We start from the raw sequence: 17986 nt of genomic DNA, 5'->3' as shown, positions 1-17986 counted from the left end.
CAAAGTCACTGACGACAAATGTATCAAAATCTTCACAAAACTTCTTTCCACTGACCGCAAGACCTTGAATCATTATGTTTGGGAAATAACATGCTTAGAAAATGACATTTTAAGTTTGTGGAGATCAGATTCACCGCCAATGAATCTCATGTTTGCTACAGAAAGCGCACCTTGCTCATTATTCTTATTGTGTTGCCCATGTTAATTTGATCATTTACAAACATTTCCTTGTATAAACGATTGAGTCACGTGTTCTTGCATTTAATTTTCTTCATGGTCTGAGCTGCTATTTCTTTTAAGTGAAAAATACGTTTTTGTATTAGAATTAAAATATATTTATATCTGTCAGTGTTGAACGGTGATGAGTTACGTGTCATTGAATGTCAATGTTAGAGTGAAAATTCTTCAACCTGGAGTTGACGTTGTTTGATCTCACTCTATGTTTAATCTAACTGATTTAGATTTGGGTGAGACTATTCGTATAGTGATGTTTAGGGTGACTGCACTCCTGCATCACGTAAATACGCTTCTGTTACAAAATCGATGTCGTAAACAGCAATGATTAAGACGGAAGGGCTCAAGTGTATCCATCTGATACTGAATAGGTGTGTTGGTCCTCCATCTGGTAAGCGACAGGTGTATCTTTCTGATACTGAATAGGTGTGTTGGTCCTCCATCTGGTAAGCAACAGGTGTATCTTTCTGATACTGAATAGGTGTGTTGGTCCTCCATCTGGTAAGCAACAGGTGTATCTTTCTGATACTGAATAGGTGTGTTGGTCCTCCATCTGGTAAGCAACAGGTGTATCTTTCTGATACTGAATAGGTGTATTGGTCCTCCATCTGGTAAGCAACAGGTGTATCTTTCCATTTGCTATTAAATTGGATGTGTGACTGCCCTGTAATTTGTGTTTGAAAGCGAAGTTAAAGAGTGAAAACATATATCAAAATATTTTAAACGAAACGAAGTCATTACAAGATTAATGTAAAGAAGGCTATGTCATTGTGTAATGAAAATTTATAAAACAAGAGCCAGATATGGACCAAACAAACAATGGAATATGTCTCCATCGACGACATTTCTCATGTAATTCAATAAGGAGTGGTGTGTGTATGTAAGAGGTGGTGTGTGTATGTGAGAGGTGGTGTGTGTATGTGAGAGGTGGTGTGTGTATGTGAGAGATGGTGTGTGTATGTGAGAGGTGGTGTGTGTATGTGAGAGGTGGTATGTGTATGTGAGAGGTGGTGTGTGTATGTGAGAGGTGGTGTGTGAATGTGAGAGATGGGGTATATATGTTAGAGATGGTGTGTGTATGTGAGAGGTGGTGTGTGTATGTGAGAGGTGGTTTGTGTATGTGAGAGGTGGTGTTTATGTGAGAGGTGGTGTTTATGTGAGAGGTGGTGTGTGTATGTAAGAGATGATGTTTATGTGAGAGGTGGTGTGTGTATGTGAGAGGTGGTGTTTATGTGAAAGGTGGTGTGTGTATGTGAGAGGTGGGGTATGTATGTGAGAGATGGGGTATGTATGTGAGAGATGGTGTGTTTATTTGAGAGATGGTGTGTGTATGTGAGAGATGGTGTGTATATGTGAGAGATGTTGTGTATATGTGAGAGATGGTGTGTGTATGTGAGAGATGGTGTGTGTATTAAAATGAATGGTTAGAAGGATGAAGTGTGTTTAACAATTTTAGGTAGAAGATTGACACTTTTGATATCAACTCACTACTTCCATCATCCTTGTTAGATTCTAGGTGTGTGTATTCTTGTTTCTTCTGCACTAGAATGTCTTTTCTTCTTTCTTTTTCCGTTGAATGTGTGTATGTGAGAGATGGTGTGTATATGTGAGAGATGTTGTGTATATGTGAGAGATGGTGTGTGTATGTGAGAGATGGTGTGTGTATTAAAATGAATGGTTAGTTAAGGATGAAGTTATATAAAAGATTGATTTAACAATTTTACAATAGGTAGAAGATTGACACTTTTGATATCAACTCACTACTTCCATCATCCTTGTTATTTGTGTTTTGATTCTAGGGAGATCTCTCTCCAGCAAACTCCGGGACTAGTTCATGTATGTAGTTCTTGTTTCTTCTGCACTAGAATGTCTTTTCTTCTTTCTTTTTCCGTTGAATGTTGTATGTTTATTTCTCCGTCTTTCCCTTTGATATTTTCTCCCTACAAATCATTTCTTTCTTTTTATTCACGTCGCGTTTCGTTTTCTCTCTATTTTCTACTTTATATTGCTATAACAGATAAATCGGATGCCTCTGGTGGCCACTAGGTATATTTTAGGTAAGTAAGTAGGTACATTTAGGTAAGTATGCAGGTAGGTTTGTCTAATATTTATACATATTATGAGCCTGAACAATACAATCATTGTGCATCGTTTGTGGAAGTAGCAAAGTGGTGACTGTATACATGGTTCGGGGACTTCAGTAATACCACTTGGAAACATGGATACATAATTTGGCTTTCATACCTTAAGGGTATGGTAACACAACATTAATTATATTAATGTGTCTGAGTCGATCTGTTTATAATTCGAAACGTTTGACAGGTTGTAGTGTGATCGTTTAGTCACAACCTGTTTAGTTAGAACATTTATAAATACAAGACGTTCACCACGGACGCTGACCACTAAAGACGTACCCGGTATTTCGACTGTGACTCGGTGAGAAAACACGATCAATAAGCATTACATTATACACTACAACATTGAACAGTGGGATGTAAAGCTATTTTTGGCTTTTTCGGTCACTCAGAGAACCCCGAAGCATTTTCTGATGAAATCGTTATTTTCAACATTTGCAATTGTGCTTGACAGTGATTGCGTCAACTGTCGACGAGGGTATTTTTATATTGACAATTTGAATCAAATTTGTAATCAATTCGGAGCTGACCTTTCGTAACGCTAAGTCAATAACGGCAGTGCGCGCGTGATTTCTCTCGAGCCCAGAATCAATCTGAGATCATTGACAAAAGATTTCAGAATTTCCTGTTCGGATATAAACTGATTTCAAATGAGGCGAAATAGTAAAGAATAGAGTTGCGTAACTCGACACGTTTTAGATAAAGGGATATCACTTTATATTGTCTCATGTTCATGTTGTATCTTAAAGTGTTCATTTTATCTCCTATTATGTCCTCTTTGTCTCTTCTTCCATTTTGTCTGATATGTGTATATGTTTACTTTGTCTCATTACAACTTCATCTTGTCTTCTATTTGGTCGATTTTGTCTCGTGTGCATCCTTTTTTTTCCTGATATATCCATTTTGTCTCCTAATATATCCACCTTGTCCCCTTATATATCCACTTTGTCTCCTAATGTATCCACTTTGTCCCCTTATTATATCCATTTTGTCTCCTAATATATCCGCTTTGTCTCCTAATATATCCATTTTGTCTACTGACATATTAATTTTGTCTCCTAATATATCCGCTTTGTCTCAAGATATATCCATTTTGTCTACTGACATATTAATTTTGTCTCCTAATATATCCATTTTGTCTCCTGATATATCCATTTTTTCTCCTGATATATTCATTTTGTCTCCTAATATATCCATTTTGTCTACTGACATATTAATTTTGTCTCCTAATATATCCATTTTGTCTCCTGATATATCCATTTTGTCTCCTTATATATCCGCTTTGTCTCCTAATATATCCGCTTTGTCTACTGACATATTAATTTTGTCTCCTAATATATCCATTTTGTCTCCTAATGTATCCATTTTGTCCCCTTATTATATTCACTTTGTCTGCAGATATATCAATTTGGTCTCCAGTCCAAATATATCCATTTTTTTCTCCTGATATATTCATTTTGTCTCCTAATATATCCATTTTGTCTCCTAATATATCCATTTTGTTTACTGACATATTAATTTTGTCTCCTAATATATTCATTTTGTCTCCTAATATATCCATTTTGTGTACTGACACATTAATTTTGTCTCCTAATATATCCATTTTGTCTCCTAATATATCCGCTTTGTCTCAAGATAGATCCGCTTTGTCTCCTAATATATCCGCTTTGTCTCAAGATATATCCATTTTGTTTACTGACATATTAATTTTGTCTCCTAATATATTCATTTTGTCTCCTAATATATCCATTTTGTGTACTGACACATTAATTTTGTCTCCTAATATATCCATTTTGTCTCCTAATATATCCGCTTTGTCTCAAGATAGATCCGCTTTGTCTCCTAATATATCCGCTTTGTCTCAAGATATATCCATTTTGTTTACTGACATATTAATTTTGTCTCCTAATATATCCATTTTGTCTCCTAATGTATCCATTTTGTCCCCTTATTATATTCACTTTGTCTGCAGATATATCAATTTGGTCTCCAGTCCAAATACATCCATTTTGTCTCTTGATATATCCACTTTCTCTCCTAATACATCCGCTTTGTCTCCTAATATATCAATTTTGTCTCCAGATATATCCATTTTGTCTCCTGATATATCCACTTTCTCTCCTAATATATCCGCTTTGTCTCAAGATATATCCACTTTGTCTCTTAATATATCCGCTTTGTCTCCAGAAATATCCGCTTTGTCTCCAGATATATCCGCTTTGTCTCCTAATGTATCCGCTTTGTCTCCTTATCTATCCATTTTGTCTCCAAATACATCCATTTTGTCTCCTGATCGTGTCCATTTTGTTCCCTGTATTGTGTTCGTGTGTTCATTTTGTCTAAAATCGTGTCCAGTTTATTCTCAAATCGAGTAAAGTTTGTGCCTTTACTTTTAAATCAATCTTGTAACAAATTACCATATAGTAGGTTCAGATATCTTAAACCATACGGAATTTACAGTAGACGAAATCTTATCGGGTCAAGAAAATTTTATAACATAGTTTATGTCAAGAATGACGATATCATGAAAGTCAACTTGTGGAGTACACAAAACCCGAAGTTTTAACAAATGATAAAATATAGTTGTGGAGGTACATAATTCATTTCAGAATAATTTATTCTCGAGATTCTGATGACTTATGAATCTGGACAACAGGTAGAGCCTATGAAAGCCCTCTTCATACAATAACTAATATATATATATATATAATAATTAAAAAGTCTTTCAGTTAAAGCATGACATCAAATCTAGAATAAAGTTTGAAATTGAATATATGGCTGAAACGTCACGTCTATCGATAGCGATGTGAGAGTACGTCACGTGTACTGATAGCGATGTGAGAGTACGTCACGTGTACCGATAGCGATGTGAGAGTACGTCACGTGTACCGATAGCGATGTGAGAGTACGTCACGTCTACCGATAGCGATGTGAGAGTACGTCACGTGTACCGATAGCGATGTGAGAGTACGTCACGTGTACCGATAGCGATGTGAGAGTACGTCACGTGTACCGATAGCGATGTGAGAGTACGTCACGTGTACCGATAGCGATGTGAGAGTACGTCACGCCTACCGATAGCGATGTGAGAGTACGTCACGTGTACCGATAGCGATGTGAGAGTACGTCACGTGTACCGATAGCGATGTGAGAGTACGTCACGCTTACCGATAGCGATGTGAGAGTACGTCACGTCTACCGATAGCGATGTGAGAGTACGTCACGCTTACCGATAGCGATGTGAGAGTACGTCACGCCTACCGATAGCGATGTGAGAGTACGTCACGCACAGAATGAAACAAAAGCCCCCACCCCACCCCACCCCACAAAAAAACACGCAAAAAGAATAAAATTAGTACCGAAGGGAGATACAGTGTGTGGTGAAGCATATAGAGTGGTTTAATCCAAACACTTAAATATCAAACCATATATAATTCTGTCGATGTTAATTTGGATTAAACATCGAGAACTTGAGAATATCAATACCCATGCTAGTATGATAACTACAAAAATGATGTTAATCACACCGTAATCGATCCTTTTATTGTATATCAATATAACGACACTTTCAACACTCGTTACATACAGAAATCTAACCAACAGGCCTAGCAACCCTTACGGTCACCTGAGGTAAGCAATATTGAGTATAAAGATTATAGGATAAGTAGCTTTCAAGTGTCACCATGAGGAATTTGTGACGTCGGTGATAGTAAGACTTAAGTGATATGGTTTAAGCTCTTGGGGTCTGAGCCAGTGTTAATACATGCATACCACCAAAACTGTCGTTTTGTATCTATAATTCTTCAACTGAACATAAACAACGTTATTCTCAAAAATCCAATTTCTCGTCATTCTTTGCCAATAATTCTAACTAAGTCTGTAACATATCCATTGGGAATGAAACAAATGATACTCGAAAAATGTACTTTTCCTATCAAAACTGTAGTAAAATTTACCCCCTCGCAGGGAGCAAGGTGAGACCCTTGGGTTATGCAATCCACAATTTCGGTAAAGCACCTTAATGTCCTTATATCCATGAAGAGCATATGATTTTACCATAGTTGGGTGTTGTGGAGAAGAATTTTGAATTTTCAGTCAATATGACCCCTTCTTGTCCTGACCCTCAGGTCCTTGAGGGTTGGGAACTATATAAGCTCACTATTTGGGTCCATCTTTGGCCAAGGAAGGTTCCTGCAAATTTTCCATGAAATCGGTCTGGACGTTTTTGAGAAGAAGTCGAAAATGCTAAAACTTTACGGACACATGACGTTGGACAAAGGGCGATCGCAATTGGTCGCCATGACACTTGGTGTCAGATGACCTAATAGCCATTAAACGTGTTACGACAGTAGGCGGTACGCCATAGAGGCTAGAGAATGATCATTGTCCCAGGAAATTACTTATAATTCACTGTCTTCTGAATTGTACATCCGGGTCAATTATGTTTATCTTTGTATATACTGTAATAATGTTTCTCATTGCTTGCAATATGAGGCTACAGACTTCCAAGCGAACCGGCTATTTCACACCGCTGTGCTTATTTACCATGGAAATGAACAGTGTGGATATTTAAGGTACAATTATCAGGCTATCTATATTGTAATGAGGTTGTCGTCCGCCCAAGGAATCTGAGTTATATATACACAATTGCCTGCTCCAGTGGTATGACCAATGTAAGGCCGACCGAAATTTTGACCTCTGAAAGTAAGCATTGACGATGTCATATCTTAGCGATCGGAAGGCAATATCTTTCAGCGAACTCTAACCGAACTGCAGTGCTCTATGAATTGGACCGCGCGTGTGAGAAACGATAAGTAGTTGAGGTTTCCGAAAAGCATTTGGTTGCCATGCTGCTATAAAATATTGAAATAACGCACACAAGAAAATGTATTCAAACATTACTGTACGTCAGTATTTTTAGCGCTTGTTCTTGAAATTCGTGAACGCGCTTGGAAATCTAAACTTTGGCGTCAAAAACGTCGTGTTGACAAGTGCACATGTAAGCTGATTTTGCCAACCTACCATACTTATCTGTTTCCAGTTTCAAAATTCTTTTTGGAAAATGGTCGTTATCTCCACAATTTCATATTCAAACGCACATATAACCAGTTTTCTCTACATAAGTCAAGTCTTTGTGCGATGCGTTTGAATTTGTTGTGAAATGGTTTAAAACTTGTTCTGACTTAAATAGATCTATTGTAAAGTTGAATCCGAACAGAGTATACAATATCCTTTTCTAGACCCTCGTCACTTTTTATAGACCCTCGTTACCTTTTCTAGACCTTCATACATGACATCATACATGCAGTGGAGGATTTTAGGATGGTCAACAAAAGGATTTCTTTAAAAGTGGCATCGAGGCTCTTAAACATTGCTGGCAAAAGTGTATAGATACTGAAGGGGATTATGTTGGAAAATAATGCAATATGTCCGCCAAAAGTCAAACCGTTAAATATGAGGCTCACAACCCATCAATAAGCCCACATAATTAACCCATACATGAGAACAGTATGAAAAAGATACTGGCCTGAATCTTGTTCTTATTGGGAAGTTTCTGAATGAGTTTTCATTTCATGTTAGCGGTAGAGAACATATAAAACCCACACAACACATGGTAACACTTTCTTATCAAGGTATGCCGCTACCTAATTATGTGTTTTTAGAAGAAAATGATTTGTACACTATACATGTAATGAAAGGTTTGCATATCGTATCAGAATGATATATTTATTATCAACGTAAAGAAAAATCCGTCACATTTCAGAAAGGTCAAACTGACATATATACAGCATATCTACTCTATTGAGAGAACTCTAGTGCGTGGTTTACAACAAAAGTACTATCTACTCTATTGAGAGAACCCTAGTGCGTGGTTTACAACAAAAGTACTATCTACTCTATAGAGAAGGTCTGGTGCGTGGTTTACAACAAAAGTACTATCTACTCTATAGAGAGTTCTGGTGCGTGGTTTACAACAAAAGTACTACCTACTCTATAGAGAGAACCCTAGTGCGTGGTTTACAACAAAAGTACTACCTACTCTATAGAGAAGGTCTGGTGCGTGGTTTACAACAAAAGTACTATCTACTCTATAGAGAAGGTCTGGTGCGTGGTTTACAACAAAAGTACTATCTACTCTATTGAGAGAACCCTAGTGCGTGGTTTACAACAAAAGTACTATCTACTCTATAGAGAAGGTCTGGTGCGTGGTTTACAACAAAAGTACTATCTACTCTATTGAGAGAACCCTAGTGCGTGGTTTACAACAAAAGTACTATCTACTCTATAGAGAAGGTCTGGTGCGTGGTTTACAACAAAAGTACTATCTACTCTATAGAGAAGTTCTGGTGCGTGGTTTACAACAAAAGTACTACCTACTCTATAGAGAGTTCTGGTGCGTGGTTTACAACAAAAGTACTATCTACTCTATTGAGAGAACCCTAGTGCGTGGTTTACAACAAAAGTACTATCTACTCTATAGAGAAGGTCTGGTGCGTGGTTTACAACAAAAGTACTACCTACTCTATAGAGAAGGTCTGGTGCGTGGTTTACAACAAAAGTACTACCTACTCTATAGAGAAGGTCTGGTGCGTGGTTTACAACAAAAGTACTATCTACTCTATGGAGAAGGTCTGGTGCGTGGTTTACAACAAAAGTACTATCTGTTCTATGGAGAAGGTCTGGTGCGTGGTTTACAACAAAAGTACTATCTACTCTATAGAGAAGGTCTGGTGCGTGGTTTACAACAAAAGTACTATCTACTCTATAGAGAGTTCTGGTGCGTGGTTTACAACAAAAATACTATCTACTCTATAGAGAGTTCTGGTGCGTGGTTTACAACAAAAGTACTATCTACTCTATAATGTTCTGGTGCGTGGTTTACAACAAAAGTACTACCTACTCTATAGAGAAGGTCTGGTGCGTGGTTTACAACAAAAGTACTACCTACTCTATAGAGAAGGTCTGGTGCGTGGTTTACAACAAAAGTACTACCTACTCTATAGATAAGGTCTGGTGCGTGGTTTACAACAAAAGTACTATCTACTCTATAGAGAGTTCTGATGCGTGGTTTCCCAGAAATGAACATCATGTGCGATCCGTTTGTGATGTCCCTCAATTGACCCAGTAAAGCAATATTACCTTCATTCACTAGAATATAAGGTTTTCCTTGTAACCATAGTAACAAATCAATAAAGTGATTGAGCGATAGGTTTTACCTGTAATACTTACCAGGTGAGACGGAGATCTGACCGGAAATCTGAGTGCAGCAATCGTCTTTGTCGCTAATGACAAGTAGCCCGTTTTACAGGATTTCTGCATCAAGAGGTTGGATAAAAATGTCTTTAGCTTGTAACCATGGTAATATCTCTTCATTCCACATAACAACACGTGTAGGAAGATCTTGAGAGGCTCCTACACATGGAACGACCATTGAATATAAACTACCATCACTTCCTGATTAGTAAGGACTATGTTTGTTCTAAAATGAAATTGGAACTTAAATTTTCTTTTAAATTAGTTTTTACTAGAGCATCATGTTTTTTATGTTGAAGGCTTTTCCATAAATGGCTTCAATATCGTTGAATTGTTTTGTTTTACGGTTACCAAGGAGAGTTATTTCCAAACACCTCATCAACAGATTTATCAATGTCATTTATAAAGGTTAGCACTCATTAGAGACCAAAATAAAAAAATATTACCAGGAGCTACAACGATCAATACCAGTTATGACTTTGTAATTTACTCTACTTCCAACGATCTACTATCAGAGAGAATTGTCGGCTATAACATTGTAATATATACTACTATCAGAGAGAATTGTCGGCTATAACATTGTAATATATACTACTATCAGAGATAATTGTCGGCTATAACATTGTAATATATACTACTATCAGAGAGAAATGTCGGCTATAACATTGTAATATATACTACTATCAGAGAGAATTGTCGGCTATAACATTGTAATATATACTACTATCAGAGAGAATTGTCGGCTATAACATTGTAATATATACTACTATCAGAGAGAATTGTCGGCTATAACATTGTAATATATACTACTATCAGAGATAATTGTCGGCTATAACATTGTAATATATACTACTATCAGAGAGAATTGTCGGCTATAACATTGTAATATATACTACTATCAGAGAGAATTGTCGGCTATAACATTGTAATATACACTACTATCAGAGAGAATTGTCGGCTATAACATTGTAATATATACTACTATCAGAGAGAATTGTCGGCTATAACATTGTAATATACACTGCTATCAGAGAGAATTGTCGGCTATAACATTGTAATATATACTACTATCAGAGAGAATTGTCGGCTATAACATTGTAATATACACTGCTATCAGAGAGAATTGTCGGCTATAACATTGTAATATACACTACTATCAGAGATAATTGTCGGCTATAACATTGTAATATATACTACTATCAGAGAGAATTGTCGGCTATAACATTGTAATATATACTACTATCAGAGAGAATTGTCGGCTATAACATTGTAATATACACTACTATCAGAGAGAATTGTCGGCTATAACATTGATATATACACTACTATCAGAGAGAATTGTCGGCTATAACATTGTAATATACACTACTATCAGAGAAAATTGTCGGCTATAACATTGTAATATACACTACTATCAGAGAAAATTGTCGGCTATAACATTGTAATATACACTACTATCAGAGATAATTGTCGGCTATAACATTGTAATATATACTACTATCAGAGAGAATTGTCGGCTATAACATTGTAATATACACTACTATCAGAGAGAATTGTCGGCTATAACATTGTAATATATACTACTATCAGAGAGAATTGTCGGCTATAACATTGTAATATATACTACTATCAGAGAGAATTGTCGGCTATAACATTGTAATATATACTACTATCAGAGAGAATTGTCGGCTATAACATTGTAATATATACTACTATCAGAGAGAATTGTCGACTATAACATTGTAATATATACTACTATCAGAGAGAATTGTCGGCTATAACATTGTAATATATACTACTATCAGAGAGAATTGTCGACTATAACATTGTAATATATACTACTATCAGAGAAAATTGTCGGCTATAACATTGATATATACACTACTATCAGAGAGAATTGTCGGCTATAACATTGATATATACACTACTATCAGAGAGAATTGTCGGCTATAACATTGTAATATACACTACTATCAGAGAGAATTGTCGGCTATAACATTGATATATACACTACTATCAGAGAGAATTGTCGGCTATAACATTGATATATACACTACTATCAGAGAGAATTGTCGGCTATAACATTGATATATACACTACTATCAGAGAGAATTGTCGGCTATAACATTGTAATATATACTACTATCAGAGAGAATTGTCGGCTATAACATTGTAATATATACTACTATCAGAGAGAATTGTCGGCTATAACATTGTAATATATACTACTATCAGAGAGAATTGTCGGCTATAACATTGTAATATATACTACTATCAGAGAGAATTGTCGGCTATAACATTGTAATATATACTACTATCAGAGAGAATTGTCGGCTATAACATTGTAATATATACTACTATCAGAGAGAATTGTCGACTATAACATTGTAATATATACTACTATCAGAGAGAATTGTCGGCTATAACATTGTAATATATACTACTATCAGAGAGAATTGTCGGCTATAACATTGTAATATATACTACTATCAGAGAGAATTGTCGGCTATAACATTGTAATATATACTACTATCAGAGAGAATTGTCGGCTATAACATTGTAATATATACTACTATCAGAGAGAATTGTCGGCTATAACATTGATATACACTGCTATCAGAGAGAATTGTCGGCTATAACATTGATATACACTGCTATCAGAGAGAATTGTCGGCTATAACATTGTAATATATACTACTATCAGAGAGAATTGTCGGCTATAAAATTGTTGCTGTGACTTAACGTTCTGTTGTACTCTGGGGTCACAGAAACACGGTATCCAGAAGGGCGCGTTTGAAGAGCAACCAAACTGAAATTTGATATCCTGACACAACCTGATATATGGCAATGGGCTGTTAAGTCTTTACTGCCGAATCATTGAAAGCTGAAGGAAACTGTAGACAATATTACAATACTACTACCGGGAGCTGTAGACAATATTACAATACTACTACCGGGAGCTGTAGACAATATTACAATACTACTACAGGGAGCTGTAGACAATATTACAATACTACTACACGGAGCTGTAGACAATATTACAATACTACTACAGGGAGCTGTAAACAATATTACAATACTACTACCGGGAGCTGTAGACAATATTACAATACTACTACCGGGAGCTGTAGACAATATTACAATACTACTACAGGAGTCTGCAGACAATATTACAATACTACTACAGGAGTCTGCAGACAATATTACAATACTACTACAGGGAGCTGTAGACAATATTACAATACTACTACAGGGAGCTGTAGACAATATTACAATACTACTACAGGGAACTGTAGACAATGTTACAATACTACTACACGGAGCTGTAGACAATATTACAATACTACTACAGGGAACTGTAGACAATGTTACAATACTACTACACGGAGCTGTAGACAATATTACAATACTACTACAGGAGTCTGCAGACAATATTACAATACTACTACAGGAGTCTGCAGACAATATTACAATACTACTACAGGAGTCTGCAGACAATATTACAATACTACTACAGGGAGCTGTAGACAATATTACAATACTACTACAGGGAGCTGTAAACAATATTACAATACTACTACCGGGAGCTGTAGACAATATTACAATACTACTACCGGGAGCTGTAGACAATATTACAATACTACTACAGGAGTCTGCAGACAATATTACAATACTACTACAGGAGTCTGCAGACAATATTACAATACTACTACAGGGAGCTGTAGACAATATTACAATACTACTACAGGGAGCTGTAGACAATATTACAATACTACTACAGGGAACTGTAGACAATGTTACAATACTACTACAGGGAGCTGTAGACAATATTACAATACTACTACAGGAGTCTGCAGACAATATTACAATACTACTACAGGAGTCTGCAGACAATATTACAATACTACTACAGGAGTCTGCAGACAATATTACAATACTACTACAGGAGTCTGCAGACAATATTACAATACTACTACAGGAGTCTGCAGACAATATTACAATACTACTACAGGGAGCTGTGGACAATATTACAATACTACTACAGGGAACTGTAGACAATGTTACAATACTACTACACGGAGCTGTAGACAATATTACAATACTACTACAGGAGTCTACAGACAATATTACAATACTACTACAGGAGTCTGCAGACAATATTACAATACTACTACAGGAGTCTGCAGACAATATTACAATACTACTACAGGGAGCTGTAGACAATATTACAATACTACTACAGGGAGCTGTAAACAATATTACAATACTACTACCGGGAGCTGTAGACAATATTACAATACTACTACCGGGAGCTGTAGACAATATTACAATACTACTACAGGAGTCTGCAGACAATATTACAATACTACTACAGGAGTCTGCAGACAATATTACAATACTACTACAGGGAGCTGTAGACAATATTACAATACTACTACAGGGAGCTGTAGACAATATTACAATACTACTACAGGGAACTGTAGACAATGTTACAATACTACTACAGGGAGCTGTAGACAATATTACAATACTACTACAGGAGTCTGCAGACAATATTACAATACTACTACAGGAGTCTGCAGACAATATTACAATACTACTACAGGAGTCTGCAGACAATATTACAATACTACTACAGGAGTCTGCAGACAATATTACAATACTACTACAGGGAGCTGTAGACAATATTACAATACTACTACAGGAGTCTGCAGACAATATTACAATACTACTACAGGGAGCTGTAGACAATATTACAATACTACTACAGGAAGCTGTAGACAATATTACAATACTACTACAGGGAACTGTAGACAATGTTACAATACTACTACACGGAGCTGTAGACAATATTACAATACTACTACAGGAGTCTGCAGACAATATTACAATACTACTACAGGAGTCTGCAGACAATATTACAATACTACTACATGAGTCTGCAGACAATATTACAATACTACTACAGGGAGCTGTAGACAATATTACAATACTACTACAGGGAGCTGTAGACAATATTACAATACTATTACAGGAGTCTGCAGACAATATTACAATACTACTACAGGGAGCTGTAGACAATATTACAATACTACTACAGGGAGCTGTAGACAATATTACAATACTACTACAGGAGTCTGCAGACAATATTGTTTATAAAAGATGTGAAATAATTATTCATTTTCCTTTCAGTTGAAGTATCGATATCTATTTTGCTTTTATTTATTTTTAATAATCGTGCTTCCCTCGATGAAGTTATTTTAGGATTTTTGAGACTGTAGGATCTAAAGTTGAAACAATTACGACATCCAGAGGAGCTCTCTATAAATTGGAGTTACGATTTATGTTATTTTTATGAAATTCAGTACTATGAGCATATGATAAAAATATTGTTAACACCATAGTGAGACACCCCATGTATCATACTCAATACAGTCCCTCCAGCACAGTGTGAGAGATGGGCTGACTAGAAAACATACGCTATTGTAATATATATCAGTACATTTTTACAATAACAGAATGCATGTGTAGATAAGAAGAAGTTAACAATAAAATGGATGATTGATGACGTTCTTTTTAATTGCTTAATTTGAGTACGTATAAAAAACTAACTACCGTCAAACAGTTGCCTGATGTAGTCTGGTTCCCAGTGAAGTACTGGCTCAGGGCCAACGTGTGTAGATAGTACTAATGAAATATATACGACTGTTCCATAGTTATTGAATATGTACATGGAATTCAAAACGCTTGTCCGCCTGATTGCCCGTATCTTTGAACATAAAAACCTTACAATATCACCAAATTGTGCTCCACAGTATATATCTAAATATCCATATCGTCCGCTGTTTTCTTTCAGATTAAAAGTCATAACGAAAGTTACCGTCGCCGACCCGTTCATTACCTTTGATGTAGCTACCTACATCAACATACTGAATTACATGCGAGTTTAAAGAGAAACAGAAACTCTCGCCCTCTCGATGACCTCATACGGGAAATAGTATGTATAAGGTACGAATACATTCATCGTAATCCGAACAACATCGACTCTGTTCCTCGAGATATATATACAACCAATCCGAAGACTTAATCAACCTCCCGATAAATGAGGTTTCAGAAACTCGACATTTCAGGAAAGTTGAGTAAACGATAGAAACATTCCACAAGCGCGTTGTTCTTCCAATACAACACTGTATCAGGCGAGTTTACAAATTTATACAAGCCGAGACAAACACAGAATATACATATGATTAAAACATCATTACATTTGTATGTCCCTGTATAAATCAATCAGAAAGGAATGTGATTTACGGTCCGATATATGACACCCTGCGCGAGATCATACAACGTCATCATTGCGAGCATAGAGTCGGCGACAGCTTGTCATCAACATTACTGCTAACCTTAATTACACCGTCGATAATTAGTAATTTATTCTAGCTTAAATCAAGTTATTATCACAATTAATCAAAATGCGCACAGAATATAAAGATAACCGCGGAATCGTCTTGTTATGTCATTTATAGTCGTTATAAAAGACATATATCCGGAGACGCAATATGTCTTCCTGCAAAGAACAATCATAACAACACACGCAATATCATGACGGTTCAAAGCTGTTTTCTCAATCATAAGGTATTATTGCACAGTACATAGTCTCGTGACCTGCAATATAATTAAACATATTCATTGGTCATGCGAGTGTAGAACTTTATAAATAATTTGCCAAACTTGATAGAAAGTCGAAGTTTGCCACCCCGTTAGATATTCTTGAAGTGATAAAGCTGAGATGTGGTGGATTTGAATCATTCCTCTGTTCTGCATGACAAAATAATTTCAAGCTGATTTTTTGACAGTAATAGTTTGTCATCGTTAATTCTCTACCGTATGATTCTCGGTTCATTGCCGGTTCAATATCGCCAAACAGTCATTCTAACTCGGGGCGCGGTATACAGGGTGAAACGCAGAAAGGAGCACGGCAGCCACAGTAACTGAGAAAAACGTCGTTAGGACAAAGAGGAGGGTGACGGTGTGTCCTACATGTATATAGAGGGCGTGACAGCCTAGTAACAGAAGAAATCGTCGTTAGGACAATGTGGAGAGTGACGGTGTGTCCTACATGTATATAGAGGGCGTGACATCAATATAAAAAGGCAATCGTCGTTAGGACAATGTGGACAATGTTGAGAGTGATGGTGGTTCATACTTAGTGGGCGTGGCAGCCACAGTAATTGAGAAAATCGTCGTAAGGACAATGTGAAGAGTGACGGTGTGTCCTACATGTATATAGAGGGCGTGACATCAATATATAAAGGCAATCGTCGTCAGGACAATGTGGAGAGTGACGGTGTGTCCTACATGTATATAGAGGGCGTGACAGTATAGTAACAGATGAAATCGTCGTAAGGACAATGTGAAGAGTGACGGTGTGTCCTCTTTAACTAAACTCATTCGTATGATATAGTTTATCATCTAAGTTAGGTACTGTCTGTTCTCTACCTAGGGAGGTACGGTCTGTTCTCTACCTAGGGAGGTACTGTCTGTTCTCTATCTAGGGAGGTACGGTCTGTTCTCTATCTAGGGAGGTACGGTTTGTTCTCTACCTAGGGAGGTACTGTCTGTTCTCTATCTAGGGAGGTACGGTCTGTTCTCTACCTAGGGAGGTACTGTCTGTTCTCTATCTAGGGAGGTACGGTCTGTTCTCTACCTAGGGAGGTACTGTCTGTTCTCTATCTAGGGAGGTCAGTCTGTTCTCTATTTAGGGAGGTACGGTCTGTTCTCTACCTAGGGAGGTACTGTCTGTTCTCTATCTATGGAGGTACGGTCTGTTCTCTACCTAGGGAGTTACTGTCTGTTCTCTATCTAGGGAGGTACGGTCTGTTCTCTATCTAGGGAGGTACGGTCTGTTCTCTACCTATGGAGGTACTGTCTGTTCTCTATCTAGGGAGGTACTGTCTGTTCTCTATCTAGGGAGGTACTGTCTGTTCTCTACCTAGCGAGGTACTGTCTGTTCTCTACTTAGGGAGGTACTGTCTGTTCTCTATCTAGGGAGGTACGGTCTGTTCTCTACCTAGGGAGGAACTGTCTGTTCTCTACCTAGGGAGATACTGTCTGTTCTCTATCTAGGGAGGTACTGTCTGTTCTCTACCTAGCGAGGTACGGCATGTTCTCTATATAGGGAGGGTCTGTCTGGGGAGATACTGTCTGTTCTCTATCTAGGGAGGTACTGTCTGTTCTCTACCTAGGGAGGTACTGTTTGTTATCTACCTAGGGAGGTACTATCTGGGGAGATACTGTCTGTTCCCTATCTAGGGAGGTACTGTCTGTTCTCTACCTAGGGAGGTACTGTTTGTTATCTACCTAGG

The 17986-nt window shown here is 37.0% G+C and overlaps 1 protein-coding gene across 1 annotated transcript in view; it reads left to right on the top strand.

Annotated features, from left to right (window-relative positions):
* Nucleotides 1–17986, top strand: part of LOC132556272 (potassium voltage-gated channel protein Shab-like) — a 224527-nt gene that overhangs the window by 60558 nt on the left and 145983 nt on the right. The gene's annotated exons all lie outside the window — the stretch shown is intronic.

Source organism: Ylistrum balloti, unplaced genomic scaffold (genome assembly GCF_031769215.1).
Source record: "Ylistrum balloti isolate Yb309-2 unplaced genomic scaffold, AGI_CSIRO_Ybal_v1 Utg369650, whole genome shotgun sequence".
Classification (NCBI taxonomy): domain Eukaryota; kingdom Metazoa; phylum Mollusca; class Bivalvia; order Pectinida; family Pectinidae; genus Ylistrum; species Ylistrum balloti.
Note: the sequence above shows the minus strand (reverse complement) of the source record. Positions and strands in the feature narration are given on the sequence as shown.